Source organism: Scyliorhinus canicula, chromosome 1 (genome assembly GCF_902713615.1).
Source record: "Scyliorhinus canicula chromosome 1, sScyCan1.1, whole genome shotgun sequence".
In the NCBI taxonomy this organism is placed as follows: domain Eukaryota; kingdom Metazoa; phylum Chordata; class Chondrichthyes; order Carcharhiniformes; family Scyliorhinidae; genus Scyliorhinus; species Scyliorhinus canicula.
In genome coordinates this window covers 75,526,699-75,546,738 of record NC_052146.1, presented here as the reverse complement: position 1 = coordinate 75,546,738, position 20,040 = coordinate 75,526,699, and the positions used below count along the sequence as shown (strand labels likewise).

Sequence of the window (20,040 nt, the reverse complement as noted above, 5' to 3'; positions counted from 1 at the left end):
CCTGAACTAGGCTGGGGCCAAATTCCTTGCGGCCAACAAAGTTAAGGAATATCGAGTTTAAACTAATAACATTGGGGGGGGGGGGGGGGGTTGTGTTACCTTTAGGCACACGAGGGAGGCAATGGGAAACCACCACATCCTTTTCCCTTGCCTTAATGCTCATTGAAATTGGAAATTGATGGGCGGCACAGTGACGTAGTGGTTAGCACTACTGCCTCATGGTGCCGAGGACTCGGATTCAATCCCGGCCCTGGGTCACTGTCCGTGTGGAGTTTGTACATTCACCCCTTATCTCACCACAAGCAGCAGAAAACTTAAAAGTGTTAAACAATTCAACATACTCGCTCCAGACATCCCTGCCACTGAGCCAAGAACAAAGTCACACACACACACCTCTTAAATCACGACTCTAATGTCATAAAGTAAAATGAAGTCGCCATAGTTCCAGATGACCATCGGCTGCTTCTCCCTTTGATGGGGAGAGCCGACTGGTGGTGATTTAACCTGAGGATCACCACACCTCAGGCGAGGGGCAAGGTTGAGAAGGCGATGCCTTCATGAATAATCTCAGCCGGTACAGGAATTGAACCCCTGCTGTTAGCCTCGCTCTGCATCTACAAACCAGCTGTTCAGCCAACTAAACTAAACCGTGTTATATAACTATGACAAAGGTAAACAAAGAACAAAAGCTAGTACAGCACAGGACCAGGCCCTTCAACCCTCCAGGCCTGAGCCGACCATGCTGCCCATCTAACCTACAACCTTCTACACTTCCGCGGTCCGTATCCCTCTATTTTCATATCATTCATGTATTTGTCAAGACGCCCCTAAAATGTCACTATCGTCCCTGCTTCCACCACCTCCTCCGGCAGCGAGTTCCAGGCATCCACTACATTCTGTAAAAAACCTCCCTCGCATATCTCCTCTAAATTTTTCCCCTCGCACCTTAAACTTATGTCCCCTAATAATTGACCCTTCCACCCTGGGAAAGAGCTTCTGACTATCCATTGTGTCCATACCCCTCATAATTTTGTAGACTTCTATCTGGTCAACCTCCGTCGTTCCAGTGAGAACAAACCGAGTTTATCCAACCTCTCCTCATAGCAAATGCCCTCCATACTAGGCAACATCCTGGTAAATTTCATTTTACCGTCTCCAAAGCCTCCACATCCTTCCGGTAATGTGGCGACTAGAATTGAACACTATATTCCAAGTGCGGCCGAACTAAAGTACCTTCCTTCCTCATCCTTCTTGACCTGTCTGCAGCCTCTGACCCAGTTTGACCGCCCCATCCTCCCCCAGCACCTCTCCACTGTTGTCCAGCTGGGTGGGGCTGCTCTCCCCTGGTTCCATTCTGAACCATCCAATCACAGCCAGAGAATCACCTGCGATGGATTCTCTTCCTGCTCCCTCACTGCTATCCTTGGCCCCTCCCATTTCTCATCTACATGCTGCCCCTCAGTCACATCATCCAAAACACATTAGTTTTTTCACATGTAGGCTGCTGACACTCAGTTTTATGTGACTGCTACCTCTCAATTCCTTCACCGTCTCGGAATGATCAGACTGATGTTCCTACACCCAGAATTTGATGAACAGAAATTTCCACCATTATTAACATGTGGAAGGCCAAAGGTCATTGCCACTCCACCCCAAAGCTACTGACTCCATCCTTCTAAGGCCAAACCAGAATAACGCAACCACAGTGCCATGTCTGATCCACATTTCCATGCCAACACTAAAACCACCTAATTCTACTTCTGTAGCATTTCCCCACTCCAAATCCATCTCCGCTCATCTGCTGCTGAAAGCCTCATATGTGCCTTTATTATGATGAATATAGGAATTTCAGATGTATTGTGTAGCTGGTGCAGTAAGGGTTAAAAGCCTGGGGTTAGTGTGTGTCTTGACAGTTTTTTAAAATCCTGGCTTGAAAGACAGCCAGGCTTTGTGGCTACAGAGGTGCAATTAAAGCATCATAAAAGATCATAATGCATTCCAACCATGTATAGCATTTACCGCAATAGGACTGATGTGATGTTATTTATAGAAAGAAGGCTCTCTGGACAGTAGATAATTAGAGACATTGTTTTTAGCCTGAGTCAGATGGTCATAATCCAATTAGTGGGATAGAGATGATGCAGTTAATGGGAGGAGCCAGTGGCTGAAACAATCAGGTGCTGAGTTCAGTTCAGGTCCATCTGTGAACAGACCACCAACTTCTGGAAAAAACAGTTTTGTTAAAGATTCAACTGAACAAAACAGGAGCTTTTTGCCAAATGCTGGGAAATTAAACAGTAGTTGGGCACAGGCAAGAATAAGCAAACTGGTTCTTGAAGGATCTCGCTCTCTCTCAAAGCAGTTTACCCAAGACATCGCTGTGCAGCAAGTAATCCTGGGTTTGCTAACTGTATTTAAAAGTGGAGGTTGACCCAAGGTGGGTTTTGCTTGATTGGAGATAAAAAGATATCTGTTAACGGTTAAACTATTTCCTGTTGTTGTTTCGCATTAACTGGTAACTGTAAGCTATTTTCTTTATGATGTTAAAGTTAGGTCAGTACTGTGTTAGTAATAAAGTTTGTTTTAATATACCATATCCCTATTTCTCCGTGTAATCACTCCTGGAGTGAGCTATCCTTTCCTCACAGTCTTACAAAATTAAAATAAAATATTGGGGTTTCTGTCTTATTGTGGGCAGCAGGGTAGCATGGTGGTTAGCATAAATGCTTCACAGCTCCAGGGTCCCAGGTTCAGTTCCCGGCTGGGCCACTGTCTGTGTGGAGTCTGCACGTCCTCCCCGTGTGTGCGTGGGTTTCCTCCGGGTGCTCCGGTTTCCTCCCACAGTCCAAAGATGTGTGGGTTAGGTAGATTGGCCATGCTAAATTGCCCGTAGTGTCCTAAAAAGTAAGGTTAAGGTTGGGTTACGGGTACAGGGTGGATACGTGGGTTTGAGTAGGGTGATCATTGCTCGGCACATCGAGGGCCGAAGGGCCTGTTCTGTGCTGTACTGTTCTATGTTCTGTCCGGTATCCTAGCAACTGTTGGGGTTTGGTCCAGGATTGTAATAATTATCTCTCAACTGGACTGCAGCATTCAAAGGCACTTTCCACATACTACCCTCCACAAATTTGAGGCTAACTAAAACTTTTCGGTCATGTCGAACTCATACCAGGTCCCATTTGATTGCCCGTGTGCACGTTGGCCTATATTGGCTCCCAGTCAAGCAACAGCTCGATTCTCATTCTGGTCTCTGCTTCATTCGGGTCTCTCCCTATCCCCGCTACCTCCTCTAGTCCTAGAACCCTCCGAGATCCTCAAGCTCATCTTAGTGAACTCGAACATCGCTGCCTTTAATTGCTCTTTCTTTAGTGACTGCGCCTTCAGCTGCTTGGAGGCTACATTCGCGAATTACTGCCCCATGCCTCTGTGCCATACTTTCTGCCTTTAATACACCCCTTTAGACCTACCCATTTGACCAGACTTTTGGTCATCTCACCTCAGATCTCTTTTAGTGCCTCAGTATCTAATTCACCCTGTGGTACTCTAAAATGTCTTAAGATGTTTTATTAAAGATGCTATATAAATAAAGCTTATGAACATAGGAACAGGAGTAGGCCATTCAGCCAGTTGAGCCTGCTCCGTCAATTGATACGGTCATGACTGGTCAGATACTTCAATTACTTTGACCCACACTATCACCATAACCCTTTACATTATAGTTAATCAGAAATCTCTCAATCTCTGTTTTAAACATACTAAATGGCTGAGCTTCCACAAACCTCTGAGGTAGAGAATTCAAAGATTTACAACCTCCAATGTAAAGAAATGGCTCCTCATCTTGGTCCGAAGTGGCTTCTTTCTTATTTTGAGACTGTGCTCCCTGGTTTTAGACTCCCCAACCATGGGAGCCATTTTATCTGCATCTACCTTGCCCATTCCTTTAAGTATTTTGTAGGTTTCAATGAGATCACCTCTCATTCTTCAAAACTCTAGAGAGTACAGGCCCAGTTTTCCCAATCTCTCTTCATAAGACAGTCCCGCCATCCCTGAAAGAAATCTGCCGAACCTTCGTTGCACTCCCTCTCTGGCAATGATATCCTTTGAGGTCACGGAACCAAAACTGCACACAGTTGTTGGTGGATGCTCTGTTCCCGCTCTTTCTCCTTCCCCAGGTTACACAGGATGCTTCATTCTGTCCCTCGCAGGGGAGTTGGGTGAAAGTGTGTGTGAGTGTGTGTGAGAGAGAGGGGGGGGGGGGGGGGGGACAGTAACATAGGGAGAACACATACAGCATAATCCAAAGAGGAAACATCACACTGGAAACCAGACTGATCCACAAACCTGGCCATGTCCCCCAGAGTCAATCAATGACAACTGAGTTTCCATTAATGAGTTTGAGGAGGTTGCAAATAGCCAGCCAGTTCTTTTGGGTGCAAGGTATGTTTTCAAAAGCTTCGAGTACAATTGTGTTTTAATTTAACTGACTACTATGCTCACTCAATTCACCGTTTTATAAAGTCACCTTCAGTAATTTAAAAATTGGGTTACTCGCAGGTAGTAGGTGAAAGTTGTAGATGAAGGGAGACAAAATCTATTTTCAGCTGCATTAATCAAACTGCACCTATTGATGGGAATTTTTACACTGTTTACAGTCCTCGTTTTGAAGATAATTGTTCATTAGTGAATGACTTGACTGTAGTCCCTTACCATTCAGACCTGCCGAAGGTCATGGGCTCCATTCCTCGAGGGAATTAATGAGGAAATCCAGCAGCCTTGATTTAAATTCAATAACTTGTCCTGGTGGGATTTGAACTCACAATCCCGAGTTTGCTCATCCAGTACATCAGTGTGCACGTATTCCTAAAACTGCTGGTTCTAAGATCTTGCTGCTGAGATTTGGGATTTACGGAATCGCAAGGCACTGAAGAAGCCATTCCACCAGCTCTTTGAAAGACTATCCATTGCTCCCACACCTCCGCTCCCCCCACATAAGGGTATTTATCCAGTACCCTTATGAAAATTATTACTGGATGAGAAGTCCCGACACCAGCTAAGCTAAATAACAGAGGGGTGGGGGAGATTTAGAAAGTTAAAGAGAAAGAATAAGGCATAAATGCAGGCTAGTGATGCAGGGAAGGTTAACCAGAGTGTGACAGAAGGGTCAGTGTATGAACTTAGAGAGTGCAGCAGTACATAATGTCAGAGTGCGGAAGGACAATAAAAAGTCAGAATTAAAAGTCTCAGTAGCTGAATGCATGCATTCCTAACAAACCGTATGCACTAATAGTAAAAATAAACAGGAATGATCGAATAGCCATTACAGAATCATGGTTCCAAGCTGGGAGCTTATGATTCAAGGGATTCAAGGAAACACTTCAAAAGAACAGGAAGAAAGGAAACAATGGTGGGGTTGTGAATAGTTCAGTATTGAGAGATGAACTTGGTTCAGAAGAGCAAGTTGTAAAATTAGTTTGGGTGAAGATAAGAAATAGCAAAGGAAAGAAGTCACTGGTGGGAGTAGTTTGCAGCCTCCCTAACAGCAACTACACTGTACGGATGGAGTATATTGGAAGAAACAGATGGAGGCTGGCAAGAAAGGTACTGCAATAATTATGGGTGATTTTTATCTTTAAAGAGATTGGAAGAATCAAATTGGTAACGGTAGCCTGGAACGATAGTCAATTCAGGAAGTGCTTATGGGACAATTTCTTAAAGCAATATGTTCTCAAATCAACCAGGGAAAAGACCTGTAATGAGACAGGATTAATTATTGACCTCATAGTAAAGATGTCTCCAGGCAACAGCGATCATAATCTGACAGAACTTCACATTCAGTTTGAGGGTGAGAAACTTGGGTCTAAGACGGGGTGGCACGGTGGCTAGATCTGCTTCCTCAAAGTGTCAGGGACCCTGATTCAATTCTGGCCTTGGGTGACACTCTATGTGGAGTTTGCAATTTCTCACCGTGTCTGCGTGGGTTCCCTCTGGGTGCTGTGGTTTCCTCTCAGTCCAAAGATTATTTTTAAAAAATTTATAGAGTACCCAATTCATTTTTTCCAATTAAGGGGCAATTTAGCATGGCTAATCCACCTAGCCTGCACTTCTTTTGGGTTGCGGGTGCGAAACCCATGTAAACACGGGAAAGTGTGCAAACTCCACACGGACAGTGACCCAGAGCCGGGATCGAACCTGGGACCGCGGCGCTGTGAGGCAGCAGGGCTAACCCACTGTGCCACCCTGCTGCCCTCCATCACAGTCCAAAGATGTGCAGGTTAGGGGGGGGAGGGGGGTATGAAAACAGAGTTGGCTAAAGAGAACTGGGAAAACAGTTTAAAAGGTAAGACAGTTGTGAAGTCGTGGCAGACATTTAAGGTGATATTTCTAACACTCAAAGATATATTCCATTGAGGAAAAAAAGACTAAGAAGGGTGCACCACCTGTGGCTAACAAAGGAAGTTGAGGAAAGTATCAAATTGAAAGAAAATGCATATAATACTGTGAAGATTAGTGGTAGGTCAGAAGAATGGGCAGCACGGTAGCATGGTGGTTAGCATAAATGCTTCACAGCTCCAGGGTCCCAGGTTCAGTTCCCGGCTGGGCCACTGTCTGTGTGGAGTCTGCACGTCCTCCCCGTGTGTGCGTGGGTTTCCTCCGGGTGCTCCGGTTTCCTCCCACAATCCAAAGATGTGTGGGTTAGGTAGATTGGCCATGCTAAATTGCCCGTAGTGTCCTAAAAAGTAAGGTTAAGGTTGGGTTACGGGTACAGGGTGGATACGTGGGTTTGAGTAGGGTGATCATTGCTCGGCACATCGAGGGCCGAAGGGCCTGTTCTGTGCTGTACTGTTCTATGTTCTGTCCGGTATCCTAGCAACTGTTGGGGTTTGGTCCAGGATTGTAATAATTATCTCTCAACTGGACTGCAGCATTCAAAGGCACTTTCCACATACTACCCTCCACAAATTTGAGGCTAACTAAAACTTTTCGGTCATGTCGAACTCATACCAGGTCCCATTTGATTGCCCGTGTGCACGTTGGCCTATATTGGCTCCCAGTCAGGTTACTGGTATAGGGTGGATACGTTGGCTTCAGTAGGGTGATCATTGCTCGGCACAACATCGAGGGCCGAAGGGCCTGTTCTGTGCTGTACTGTTTTATGTTCTATGTTCTAATGGGGAAATTGAAAAACCAGCAAAGAATTACTAAAAATGGGAGAAATTAAGAGTACGAGACAAAGCTAGCTAGAAATATAAATAAAATTAAGGGATTAGCTAAAGTAAGCATTCGTGCCTCAAGAGGGTGAGACAGTGGAACTAATTAATGGGAAACAAGGAAATGGCAGAAGCTTTGACCAAATATTTATTCGTCTTCGCTGTGGAAGACACAAAAAGCACCCCAAAAATAGTTCAAAATCAAGAGGTGGGGCGGCACGGTGGCAAGCACTGCTGCCTCATGGGGCTGAGGACCCGTGCTCGATCCCGGCCCCGGGTCACTGTCCGCGTGGAGTTTGCACATTCTCCCCATGCACGTTTACGGGGAGACAGTGGCGTAGTGGTATTGTCACTGGACTAGTTAACCAGAGACCCAGAGTAATCCTCTGGGGACCCAGGTTCAAATCCCGCCACTGCAGATGGTGAAATTTGAATTCAATAAAAGTCTGGAATTAAAAGGCTAATGATGACCATGGAACCATTGCCAATTGTCGTAAAAACCCACCTGGTTCATTAATGTCCTTGAGGGAAGGAAATCTTCCGTCCTTACCTTGTCTGGCCTACATGTGACTCCAGACCCACATCGATGTGGTTGACTCTTAACTGCCTCAAGGGCAATTACGGATGGGCAATAAATGCTGGCACAGCCTGCGACTCCTGCGTCCCATGAACGAATAAAAAAAATTGAAAATCCAAATACAGAATTCTCCATTTTTGGGACTATGTCCCCACGCCGTCGTAAAAACTGTGGCCTTTCATGACAGAAAAACTGGCATGAAGATACTGGCCACATATTCAAAGCCCTGCAGAGCGCTAGCAGGGACCTGACGTGCATCGAGCAGCTTTTGCTGCAGATTCGGGCCCCGCACTTCCGGATCAGAGGCCATGCATGCGCACGGCGGCAGCCTCCAGCGGCTGTGCTGTGCTCCATGGTTCCCCTTTCTCCATCCATTCATTGCAGAATTTACAGGTGCAGAAGGAGGCCATTCAGCCCATCGGGTCTGCACCAGCGCTTGGAAAGAACACCCTACCCAAGCCCACACCTCCATCCCATTCCCACAACCCAGCAACCCCACCCTACCTTTTTGAACACGAAGGGCAATTTAGCATGGCCAATCCACCTAACCAGCACATCTTTAGACTGTGGGAGGAAAGTGGAGCACCCAGAGGAAACAGACAGTGACCCAAGCCGGGAATCGAATCTGGGACCCTGGAGCTGCGAAGCAACTGTGCTAACCACTATGCTACCGTGCTGCACATATGCTATTACTTCCACAAAGAACTCTAAATTAGTCAAATTCAATTTCCTTCCCAAAAAGCTACCTCGACTCTGTCTTGATTATATTACGGTTTTCCAAATGTTCTGCTATTACTTCCTTAATAATCAATTCAAGCATTTTCCCAATGACGTGTTAAGCTATCTGGCCTATGGTTTCCTGTTTTGCATCTCCCTCTCTTAAATCAAAATATTACATTTGTGGTTTTCCAATCCGCTGGAATCTTCCCAGAATCCATGGAATTGAAAGATTACAGCCAATGCATCCACAATCTCTGCAGCCACTTCATTGAAATCGCTAGGATGTAGGCCATCGGATCCAGAGGATGTGTTACCCATTAGTCCCATTACCTTTTCCTTTAGTGATTGTTTTAAGATCCTCCCTTTTTATTTATGGGGCAATTTAACGTGGCCAATCCACCTACCCTGCACATCTTTGGTTTGTTTTGGGGGTGGGGGGGGAATAGAAACGAAGACGAAGAGGAATTATTTTTTCTCAGAGGGTCATGAGTGTTTTGGATTCTCCCCTCCCCCAGCGAGCAATGGCGGCTGGGTCATTGAATACATTCAAAGCTGAGTTGGAGGGGCGGGAGTACATAACCACGAGGGAGAACATTCACACCAACATGAAAAGCACAGGGTGCACATCACTATTCCGCACCACCCAGAGTTTGCTTAATATTCATCTTAACATACCTATAGACATCAGGGACAGGAGCAAAACAGAAGCATAGATAGATATCATCTCGACTGAAAGATAGAAGGATAAAGCATATGAATGCTGAAGAACTGCTGCAGAGAGAAGGACGCTACATTCCTGGAGCATTGGGACAGCTTCTGGGAGAAGAGAGGATCTAAACAAGCAGGATGCTCAGAGCCGAAACCAATGTGGCCGAGGGCCAGTTTTCTGGTGTTGTTGGGAAAGATGTTAAACAACGGGCGGGGGATGCGAACCAGGGTGTCACATTGGGGCAGCACGGTAGCATAGTGGTTAGCATCAATGCTTCACAGCTCCAGGGTCCCAGGTTCGATTCCCGGCTGGGTCACTGTCTGTGTGGAGTCTGCACGTCCTCCCCGTGTGTGCGTGGGTTTCCTCCGGGTGCTCCGGTTTCCTCCCACAGTCCAAAGATGTGCGGGTTAGGTGGATTGGCCATGCTAAATTGCCTGTAGTGTCCTAAAAAGTAAGGTTCAGGGGGAGTTGTTGGGTTACGGGTATAGGGTGGATACGTGAGTTTGAGTAGGGTGATCATTGCTCGGCACAACATCGAGGGCCGAAGGGCCTGTTCTGTGCTGTACTGTTCTAAATTCTAAATAAGGAAGAATAAATAAGTTGCACAAAGGGTGCAGAGAGACAGAGTGCATTAAGAGTTTTTAAAATTATTTCACAGGATCGGCGGGTGCTAGGTCAGCATTTGTTGCCCACTGCTAATTGCCCTAGAGATAATGATACCTCCTCGAACTGCTGCAGTCCATGTGGTGAAGGTCCACCCACAGTAAAGCTGGGGTGTGAGTTCCAGGATTTTGTCCCAACCACAGTGAAGGAACGGCAATATATTTCCAAGGATGGTGAGTGAGGAGTGGTCATGGGTTTGGAAGGCACTGCCTAAGGAGCCTTGGTGAGTTCTTGCAATGCATATTGTAGATGGTACGCACGGCTGCCGCTGTTCGTTGGTGATGGAGGGAGTGAATGTTTGGGGTGCCAGTCAAGCCGGGCTGCTTTACTCTGGAGGGCGTCAAGCTTCTTGAGTATTGGGGCTGGTTTAGCTCACTGGGCTAACTCGCTGGCTTTTAAAGCAGACCAAGCAGGCCAGCAGCACGGTTCAATTCCCGTACCAGCCTCCCCGGACAGGCGCCGGAATGTGGCGACTAGGGGCTTTTCACAGTAACTTCATTGAAGCCTACTCGTGACAATAAGCGATTTTCATTTTCATTTATTGTTGGAACTCCACTCACCCAGGCAAGGGGAGAGTATTCCATCATATTTGTGCACTGTAGCTAGTGGACAGGCTTTGGGGAGTCAGGAGGTGAGTTACCTGCCACAGGATTCCTGGCCTCTGACTTGCTCTTGTAGCCACAGTATTTATTTGGAAATATTTTAACAATTTTCATACAAAGTTACACAAAACCAAACATTAAAAAACAGTACTAATTACCCCCCAGCCCCCCTCCCATAATATAAACTAACCTACCCCCCCCAACCTATCTCTGCCCCCTCCAACAGCTGACACTGACCAACTTTTTAAAGTACATTATAAATGGGCACGACCTACAGTAAAACCCCTCCACCAACCCTCTCATGGTGAACTTGACCTTCTCGAGGTGCAAAAACACCATCAGGCCACCGAGCCATGTCGAGGCGCTTGGCAGTGTAGTCAACCTCCAGACTAAGAGGATCCACCGGCTCCTTGCCAAAAGCGAGGCAAAGGCCAGAGCATCTGCCCCCCCCCCCCCCCCCCCCCCCCCCCCGGAGTTCCTGTATATCCAAGACCCCAAGCTCGCATCCAGTGGGCAAGGCTCCAACTCCATGTTCAGGATTGCCAACATGGTATTGAAAAAACATCTCCAGAAGCCCACCAGCTTTAAGCACGACCAGAACATGTGCACGTGGTGTGCCGACCCCCTCGAACACCAACCGTCACCACCCTCCACCCCACTGAAAAAACAGCTCATTCTAGCCTTGGTGAGATGTGCTCTATTTTTAGCTGAATGAGACTCTCACAGGACGACATCGCGTTCACCCTCCTCAGTGTCTCGCTCCAAACCTCCTACTCCACAATTGGCCCTAGCTCTTCACCCAATTTGCCTTCACTCCCTCAACCAAGCCAGTCTCCTCCCCCACTATCCACTGGCATATTTGCTTGATGTGCTGGCCACCTCTGACCCCGAGCAGGACACAATCTGTTCCAGCAGGGTAGAAGGCTGCTTCACCGGGAAGGCAGGAAAGTCCTTTTCGACCCAGCTCTGCACCTGGAGATACCGGAACCCTTCAGCATCCATAAGCCCATTTTTCTCCTTCAGCTCCCCCAGGCTCGCAAACTGACCTAGAAATAAATGGCCCGCCTTCTCCAACCCCTTCTCCATCCACTCCCTAAACCTCACATCCAGCCGAGCAGGCTCGAATAATGGGAGCTGGCCTCGAGGTAGCCTTCAAATTGAAACATTGACGGAGCTGCCCCCAGATTTTAATGTGACTACTACCATCGGGTTAGTCGAGTGTTTATTCGGGGCTAACGGGAGCGGAGCCGTTACCAATGACCCCAGGCTTGTCCCTTTCACTCTGCCTCTACCCAGTGTTGAAGGAGCCAAGGGCAGCACAGTGGTTAGCACTGCTGCCTACAGCTCTGAGGACCTGGGTTCGATCCCAGGTCACTGTCCATGCGCAGGTTGCACATTCTTCCCGTGTCTGCGTGGGTCTCACCCCCAACAACCCAAAGATGTGCAGGTTAGGTGGACTGGCCATGCTGAATTGCCCCTTAATTGGGAAAAAAAAAGAATTGGATACTCTAAAATTAAAAAAAAAATTGAAGGAGCTGAAGATGGTTGGGTACAGGACATTCCCCTGAAGAATACACTCCCAAATATCCATGGATACAAGATGTTCAGGAAAGATAAGTACAGAAAGAGAGGAGACAAGATGTTCAGGAAATATAGGGGCAGAAAGAGAGGAGGCGAGAAAGAAGGGTAGTAGTATTGATCAAGGAGAAGATTACAGTGTCAGAGAGGATAGGCTAGAGAGGTCAAAGGCAGAAACTATGGGCGGGATTCTCTCAGCCAACGCTGGGTCGGGCACGAATTGCGCAACGCCGCCCCGCCGATTCTCCGGTGAGTAAAGAATCGGCGCAGGTCGGGGGCCACTCTACGCGGCCCCCCTGGCGATTCTCTGCCCAGGATGGGTCGAGTGGCCACAAACAAAATCTGAGTCCCGCCGGTGCGGTCCACGTGTAGTCTTACCTGGCCGGACCTCGGTGTGCATCCTTTCGGAGGCGGCTGTGAGAGACTGGGATAGTGAAAGCGTAAAGGGCAAAAAGGCTAAGAGATTCTGGAATGCATTCTGGAGAATTTTCCAGCCCAACAAAGGGGGAGGCTATAGATGGATCTGACCTGGATAATGAGGTGGAATAAGTGGATCAAGTGTCATGGGGAGAACAATTAAGGGAACAGTGATCATACCATAACAAAAATTAGGCTACCTATGTAAAAGTCTCATGGCCGCACTTGCAAGCTGGATAGGTCTCACATGGTTCCCGGGCTGACCAGCACTGGATCAGAACCAAGGGTTCAAAGAATGGTTGTAACTACAGAGCAGTCAGCCTAACCTTGATGGTAAGAAATCTTTTGGAAATGATAATCTGAGCGAAAATGAACAAGGACAAATTTGGATTAACTAATAATAATATTTATTAGTGTCACAAGTAGGCTTACATTAACAATGCGATGAAGTTACTGTGAAAAGCCCCTAGTTGCCACATTCCGATGCCTGTTTGGGTACACAGAGGGAGAATTCAGAATGTCCAATTCACCTAACAGCATGTCTTTCGGGACTTAAGGAAAGTCAGCAAATTGTGTTTAACTAACTTGGAACGTAGAACATACAGTGCAGGAGGCCGCCACCCAGCCCATCGAGTCTGCACCGCCCACCCAAGCCCCCACCTCCACCCTATCCCCGTTACCCAGTAACCCAATAACCCCTCCCAACCTTTTTTGGTCACTAAGGGCAACTTATCATGGCCAATCCACCTAACCTGCACATCTTTGGACTGTGGGAGGAAACTGGAGCACCCGGAGGAAACCCACGCAGGCACGGGGAGAACGTGCAGACTCAGCACAGACAGTGACCCAGTGAGGAATCGAACCTGGGACCCTGGTGCTGTGAAGCCACAAAAAGCCACTTGTGCTACCGTGCTAATAAAGATTATTATGTTTTATATTAAAACAAATTTTAATTAGGCTGGGGGGTGGAGACGATGACAGGGGGAGGCGGAGCCTTAACTGGTTCTTCCCCGCGCTGGAGCGGTGCCTGGAGGAGGGATAGATTGGGGAATGATCCCACTTTGGCAGGGGTCGGGTTATTGGCGGGAGTTTCCGGGGTCAGCAGAAGTTAGCTGACCCACGGAAGTACAATGGAGGACGGTTCGCAGCTAGGAGGGTTCCTAGCCTGGGGGGGGGAAGGGAGGGGGGGAAAGGGGAATACCGGGTTGCTGCTGGTAGGGTGAGGAAGGAGCTGGTGGGGGCTGGGGGGACAGAGGTGAGGTATTGTCACTGTGGGGACTGGGTCGGGCAGGGGGTGCTGGCCTGGGGCGGGCAGTCGACGGGCTATAGCTAGTCGACGGGGGAGGGGGGCGGGACGCCCTCTGATTCGATTGGTCACCTGGAATGCGAGAGGGTTGAATGGGCCAGTGAAGCGGTCGAGGGTACTTGCTCATCTGAAGGGGCTTAAGGCAGATGTGGCAATGCTTCAGGAGACCCACCTGAAGGTGGCGGACCAGGTCCGTCTGAGGAAGGGATGGGTGGGGCAGGTTTTCCACTCTGGGTTGGATGTGAAGAACCGGGGAGTGGGATTCTGGTGGGGAAAATGTGTCGTTTGAGGCATCGGAGGTGGTGGCGGATAAGGGGGGTGGGTAGGTATGTTATGGTTAGGGGCAGGCTACAAGGAGAGAAGGTGGTACTTGCTAGTGTGTATGCCCCAAATTGGGACGATGCGGGCTTTATGAGGCGTATGTTGGGACGGGTCCCGGATCTGGAGGCGGGAGGTCTGATCATTGGGGGGGGGGGGGGGGGGGGGGGGGGGGGACTTCAATACGGTGTTGGATCCTTCACTGGATCGGTCCAGCTCTAGGACAGGTAGGAGGCCGGCGGCGGCCAAGGTACTGAGAGGGTTTATGGACCAGATTGGGGGGGGGTGGATCCATGGAGGTTTGTGAGGCCGAGGGCACGTGAGTACTCTTTCTTCTCCCACGTACATAGGGTCTACTCTCGGATAGACTTCTTCGTGGCGAGTAGGGGACTGATTCCGAGAGTGGAGGAGGTCGAGTATTCGGCCATTGCAATCTCCGACCACGCTCTGCATTGGATAGAGTTGGAGGTGGGGGAGGTGCAGGACCAGCGCCCGTTGTGGCGGTTGGATGTGGGGTTGTTGGCGGAGGTGGTGTGCAGGAGGGTCCGGGCAAGTATTGAGGGGTACCTCGAGGTGAATGATACGGGGGAGGTTCAGGTGGGGGTGGTCTTGGAAGCCCTGAAGGTAGTGATTCGTGGGGAGCTGATATCCATCCGGGTACACAGGGAGAGGAGCGAGAGGAGTGAGAGGGATAGACTGGTGGGAAAGATTCTGGAGGTAGATAGGAGGTACGCAGAGGCACCAGAGGAGGGACTGTTGGGGGAGAGGCGCAGCCTGCAGGCTAAATTTGATTTGCTGACCACTAGAAAGGCGGAGGCACAGTGGAGGAAGGCACAAGGGGCAGTGTACGAACATGGTGAAAAGGCGAGTAGGATGCTGGATCATCAGCTCCGCAAGCGGGATGCGGCTAAGGAAATTGCTGGAGTGAGAGACAAGAGTGGGAATGTGGTGCGGAAGGGGGTAGAGGTGAATGAGGTCTTCAAGGACTTTTACAGGGAACTGTACCGGTCGGAGCCAACGGGGGAGAGGAGGGGAATGGAGAGGTTCCTTGACGGGCTTTCTTTCCCGAAGGTGCAGGAGGAGAAGGTGGAGGGGTTGGGTGCGCCGATTGAGCTGGAGGAGCTAGTTAAGAGGATCGGGCAGATGCAGTCAGGGAAGGCAACGGGGCCGGATGGGTTCCCGGTGGAATTTTATAAAAAGTTTGTGGACCTAGTGGGCCCCTTGCTGGTGCGGACACTTAATGAAGCGTGGGAAAGGGGGACTTTGCCCTCGATGATGTCGCGGGCGCTGATCTCGTTAATTTTAAAGAGGGACAAGGACCCCCAGCAGTGTGGTTCATACAGGCCCATATCTCTCCTCAACGTAGATGCCAAGGTGCTGGCAAAAATCCTGGCCATCAGGATAGAGGACTGTGTGCCAGGGGTTGTGCACAAGGACCAGACAGGTTTTGTGAAGGGAAGGCAGCTGAACACGAATGTGCGGAGTTTGTTGAATGTCATCATGATGCTGGCGATTGAGGGGGAGGCAGAGATAGTGGTGGCGCTGGATGCGGAGAAGGCCTTCGATAGAGTGGAGTGGGGGTACTTATGGGAGGTGTTGGGGCGGTTTGGATTTGGTGAAGGGTTCATTAGATGGGTGAGGCTGCTATATGAGGCCCCGATGGCGTGCGTGGCCACGAATGGGAGGAGGTCGGAGTACTTCCGGCTTTACCGAGGGACCAGGCAGGGTTGCCCCCTGTCCCCCTTGTTGTTTGCACTGGCAATCGAGCCGCTGGCGATGGCGTTGAGGGATTCAGAGAGGTGGAGAGGTTTGGTGCGAGGTGGGGAGGAACATAGGGTGTCGTTGTATGCCGATGACCTGTTACTGTATGTGGCGGACCCGGTGGGAGGGATGCCGGGGGTGATGGAGCTGCTAGCTGAGTTTGGGACCTTTTCAGGTTATAAACTAAATTTAGGCAAGAGTGAGGTGTTTGTGGTGCACCCTGGAGACCAGGAGGAACAAATTGGTCGGCTCCCGCTTAGGCGGGCAGGGGAGAGCTTTAGGTACCTGGGGTGCAGGTGGCAAGGGACTGGGGGACTCTTCACAAACATAATTTCACCAGACTTGTAGATCAGATGGAGGAGGAGTTCGAGAGATGGGACATGCTGCCATTGTCGTTGGCGGGGAGGGTGCAGTCCGTCAAAATGACGGTGCTTCCGAGGTTCTTGTTCCTCTTTCAGTGCCTGTCCATCTTTATCCCCAGGGCCTTCTTTAGGAGAGTGACTAGCAGTATTTTGAGCTTTGTGTGGGCACATGGGACTCCGAGAGTGAAGAGAGTGTTCCTGGAGCACCAACCTTCTGGGGTACTATTGGGCGGCTAATGTCAATGGTGCGTAAATGGGTGATGGAGGGGGGAGGGGTGGCGTGGAAAAGAATGGAGATGGCGTCATGTAGAGGTACGAGCCTGGGTGCCATGGTAACAGCGCCGTTGCCGCTCTCCCCTAAGAGGTTTACCACGAGCCCGGTGGTGGCGGCGACCCTAAGAATCTGGGGACAGCGGAGACAGCATAGGGGGGAAACAGGGGGCTCGATGGAGGCTCCATTGGGTGGCAATCATCGGTTCATCCCGGGGAACAAGGATGGGGGATTTAGGGGGTGGCAAAGGATGGGCATCAGTAAATTGAGGGACCTGTTTATTGGCGGGAGGTTTGCGGGCCTGGGGGAACTGGAAGATAAATTTGGGCTTCCCCAAGGGAACATGTTCAGATACTTGCAGGTAAACGCTGCACCGGGCCCACATGTCCGGGACTAGGATGAGTAGGTTCTTTGGGGCTGAGGACAGGTGCACCAGATGTTCGGGGAGTCCAGCGAACCACGCCCATATGTTCTGGGCATGCCCAGCACTGGAAGAATTCTGGAAGGGGGTGGCGGGGACGGTGTCGAGGGTGGTTGGATCCAGGGTCAAACCAGGGTGGGGACTCGCGATTTTTGGAGTTGCGGTAGAGCCGGGAGTGCAGGAGGCGAAAGAGGCCGATGTCCTGGCCTTTGCGTCACTAGTAGCCCGACGAAGGATCTTGCTACAGTGGAAGGATGCAAGGCCCCCAAGCGTGGAGACCTGGATACATGGCGGGATTTATAAAATTGGAAAGGGTCAAATTTGCCCTGAGAGGATCAATACAAGGGTTCTATAAACGGTGGCAGCCTTTTCTGGACTTCCTGGCTCAAAGATAGGTATCTTGGTCAATAGCAGCAGCAACCTGGGGGTGGGGGGTGGGGGGGGTGTAAGGTGGGGTGTTCCTTATTGTAGTTTCTATTATGAAACTTAATATTGTGTTAATTTGCGTTGTTGTTAAAATACTGTGTTGTTCATGGAGGTGGGGCGAATGTTTATGATTGCTAATATTATTGTTATTTTTGGTATTTTATTATGGTTCATTGTTGTTGTATAAATTCAAATTTTTTCAATAAAAATTATTTAAAAAAAAAACAAATTTTAATTTAATCACAGAATTAACATTAGCAAAAAAGAAATAGCTTTACAGTTAACACTTCTTAAGTAAAAGGGAAAACTTTAACTTACTCCCTCCACCTGTCACTAAATATTCCAATTAAGCAAACCAATATAGTTCAAATACCACTTATAAATAAAGTTAACAATCAGGTTTTATTTGCTTTTCTCTGTGCAGATTCCTTGGAGAGAACCTTTCAGGAGCAAATCGAAAGACACATTTTGTCAGACTAAAATCCTACGTCAAAACTGTAACTACAGACAGACCTGCCTTAATTACATCAGCTGTACCCAAAGCATAAGGCATTCTTCTGTCTCTTCCCACAAGATTGGCCAGGACCAAACACAATGGCCGAGATTCTCCGCTGCCGTGATTCTCTGTTATGCCGGCGCCCAGGGGTTTCCCGACGGCGTGGGACTGCCCCACAACAGGAAACCCCATTGGCCGGCTGGCGTAACGGAGAATTCCGCTGGCCGGTCGGGGCAGAAATGTGACGGGGCAGAAATGTGACGCGGTGGAGCGGAGAATCCCGGGCAATATCTTGTGTAAATTATTTACACCCCAAACCAAAACAATATTGCATTAACCACCTATCTATAAACAAATAAATGTTTCTCAAATCTATCAGCAGAACACTTCCCCTGCAAAATCCAGGATTATCTCACTTTTATGACCCCTTAATCACATCTTAAGCAGACATACTGGCTGTATGCATCTTAAACCTGGGTTTATTAATAACATTACTACAACTATTAGAAAATTTAACCATTTATTATATTCATCACATCTTGGTAATATATTACACCCCCAGCTCCATGAGCCTTTATCATCCTAAACAGATTAGATGATTATGGGCCAGCCTCGATTTCCAAAGATGTGGATGGGCAACCTGACCTCTCAGTTCAGAAGAGAGAAATAAAGCAATGGATCCAGTGCAGGTTAACAACCTAGTCACCACAATCTGGCGCCTGTTCAGGTGCACCGAGGGTGAATTCAGAAAGTCCAATTCACCTAACAAACACATCTTTCGGAACTTGTGGGAGGAAACCGGAGCATCTGGAGGAAACCCATGCAGACACAGGGAGAACGTGCAGACTCCACACGGACAGTGACCCAGGGCCTGGAATCGAACCCGGGTCCCTGAAGCTGTGAAGCAACAGTACGAACGACTGTGCTACTGTGCCGTCCATAAAAAGATCCTCCATTTTTTTTATTTGCACAACATAAACATGCATGGTGCAGAACACGGAACATAATCTTCAGGTCAGAGAGAAAAAACTATTTCCTTTTCGCCAACATTGGGAACAGCTGTGCAATGGGCTGGAATTTTGGCACAGGGCTTGTTGAGCAATTTGAGGCATTGATAATGTGGAGAGTGCAACTTGCAACCGGTGTCTAAACATCTATGGCTCCCAAAGCTCTCCAATTGGCTTTGACCCTTCCTCAAGTCCAAGTCTGTTACAGACTAATGGATGGGAGATTCATCATACTGGGCGTCTGCCATGATAGAAGATGGCAAGAAGTCTTTCAACACCAGGTTAAAGTCCAACATGTTTGTTTCAAACACTAGCTTTCGGAGCACTGCTCCTGAGGAAGGAGCACTGCTCCTGAGGAAGGAGCTGCGCTCCGAAAGCTAGTATTTGAAACAAACCTGTTGGACTTTAACCTGGTGTTGTAAGACTTCTTACTGTGCTCACCCCAGTCCAACGGCGGCATCTCCACATGATGATAGAAGATGACAATTAAATCGACTTGGGTCTTTTTCCCCCACTTAGCAATTCCTGAGCGTTGAGGCCAACATTTGCTACTTCCTTAAGTTCTCATCAAATCCACTGGCCAAGGGGAGCAAAATACTAGCTCTGTGTTCCTGAATTTTCCAGGGGCATTTCCTCATGAGTTAACAAGCAAGGAGCCAAGGCATAGATTAAAATATTAACTGCCGCAGTTTACAACTGCAAGGTGCAGCAACTACAAACCTTCAGGCATTCAAGAGTTTCCAGCGCTGCTCAGGGATAGATTCAAACAAACACAGTTCCTAGAGGAGAAAAAGGGAGAGCAACATTCAGCACAAGCAGGTCGTACACAGACTGCGATACAGTTTATAGGATAGCACCACACACACACATACACACACACACACAGTGCTGAGGTCACAATGACCCCCAAGATCATTCATCAGGCAGGGGCTGCAAACTGCATTCAACCTGTACCCCATAACCCAGTCACCAGGCATTCAGTTAACCCTCACAATCTACCATTTTACTTTGTGTATCTTTTTTCAAAAATTCATTTGACGGCATAGGTGTCGCCGGCAACGCCAGCATTTGCTGCCCAGCCCTGAGGGGAGGGAGGAAGGGCCAGAGGATGGGAGGGCCGAAGTGAGGGATGCTGGAGTGAGAAAGGGGCCTAAGTGAGGGAGGGCCGGAGTAAGGGAGTGCCGAGTGAGGGAGTGCC

The 20,040-nt window shown here is 48.8% G+C and overlaps 1 protein-coding gene across 4 annotated transcripts in view; it reads right to left on the bottom strand.

Annotated features, from left to right (window-relative positions):
- The window catches only part of wu:fi75a02, an 80,741-nt gene extending 61,115 nt beyond the window's left edge, over positions 1-19,626 (bottom strand). For 3 of the 4 annotated variants that reach the window (XM_038793356.1, XM_038793372.1, XM_038793387.1), the window contains exon 1: positions 19,563-19,626. The gene's annotated coding sequence lies outside the window, so the exon portion shown is untranslated. Of the gene's footprint in view, positions 1-4,707; positions 4,790-19,562 lie in introns of those variants that run through there. The other variant, XM_038793366.1, reaches the window with a different exon arrangement.
- Between the last annotated feature and the right edge of the window lie 414 nt (positions 19,627-20,040).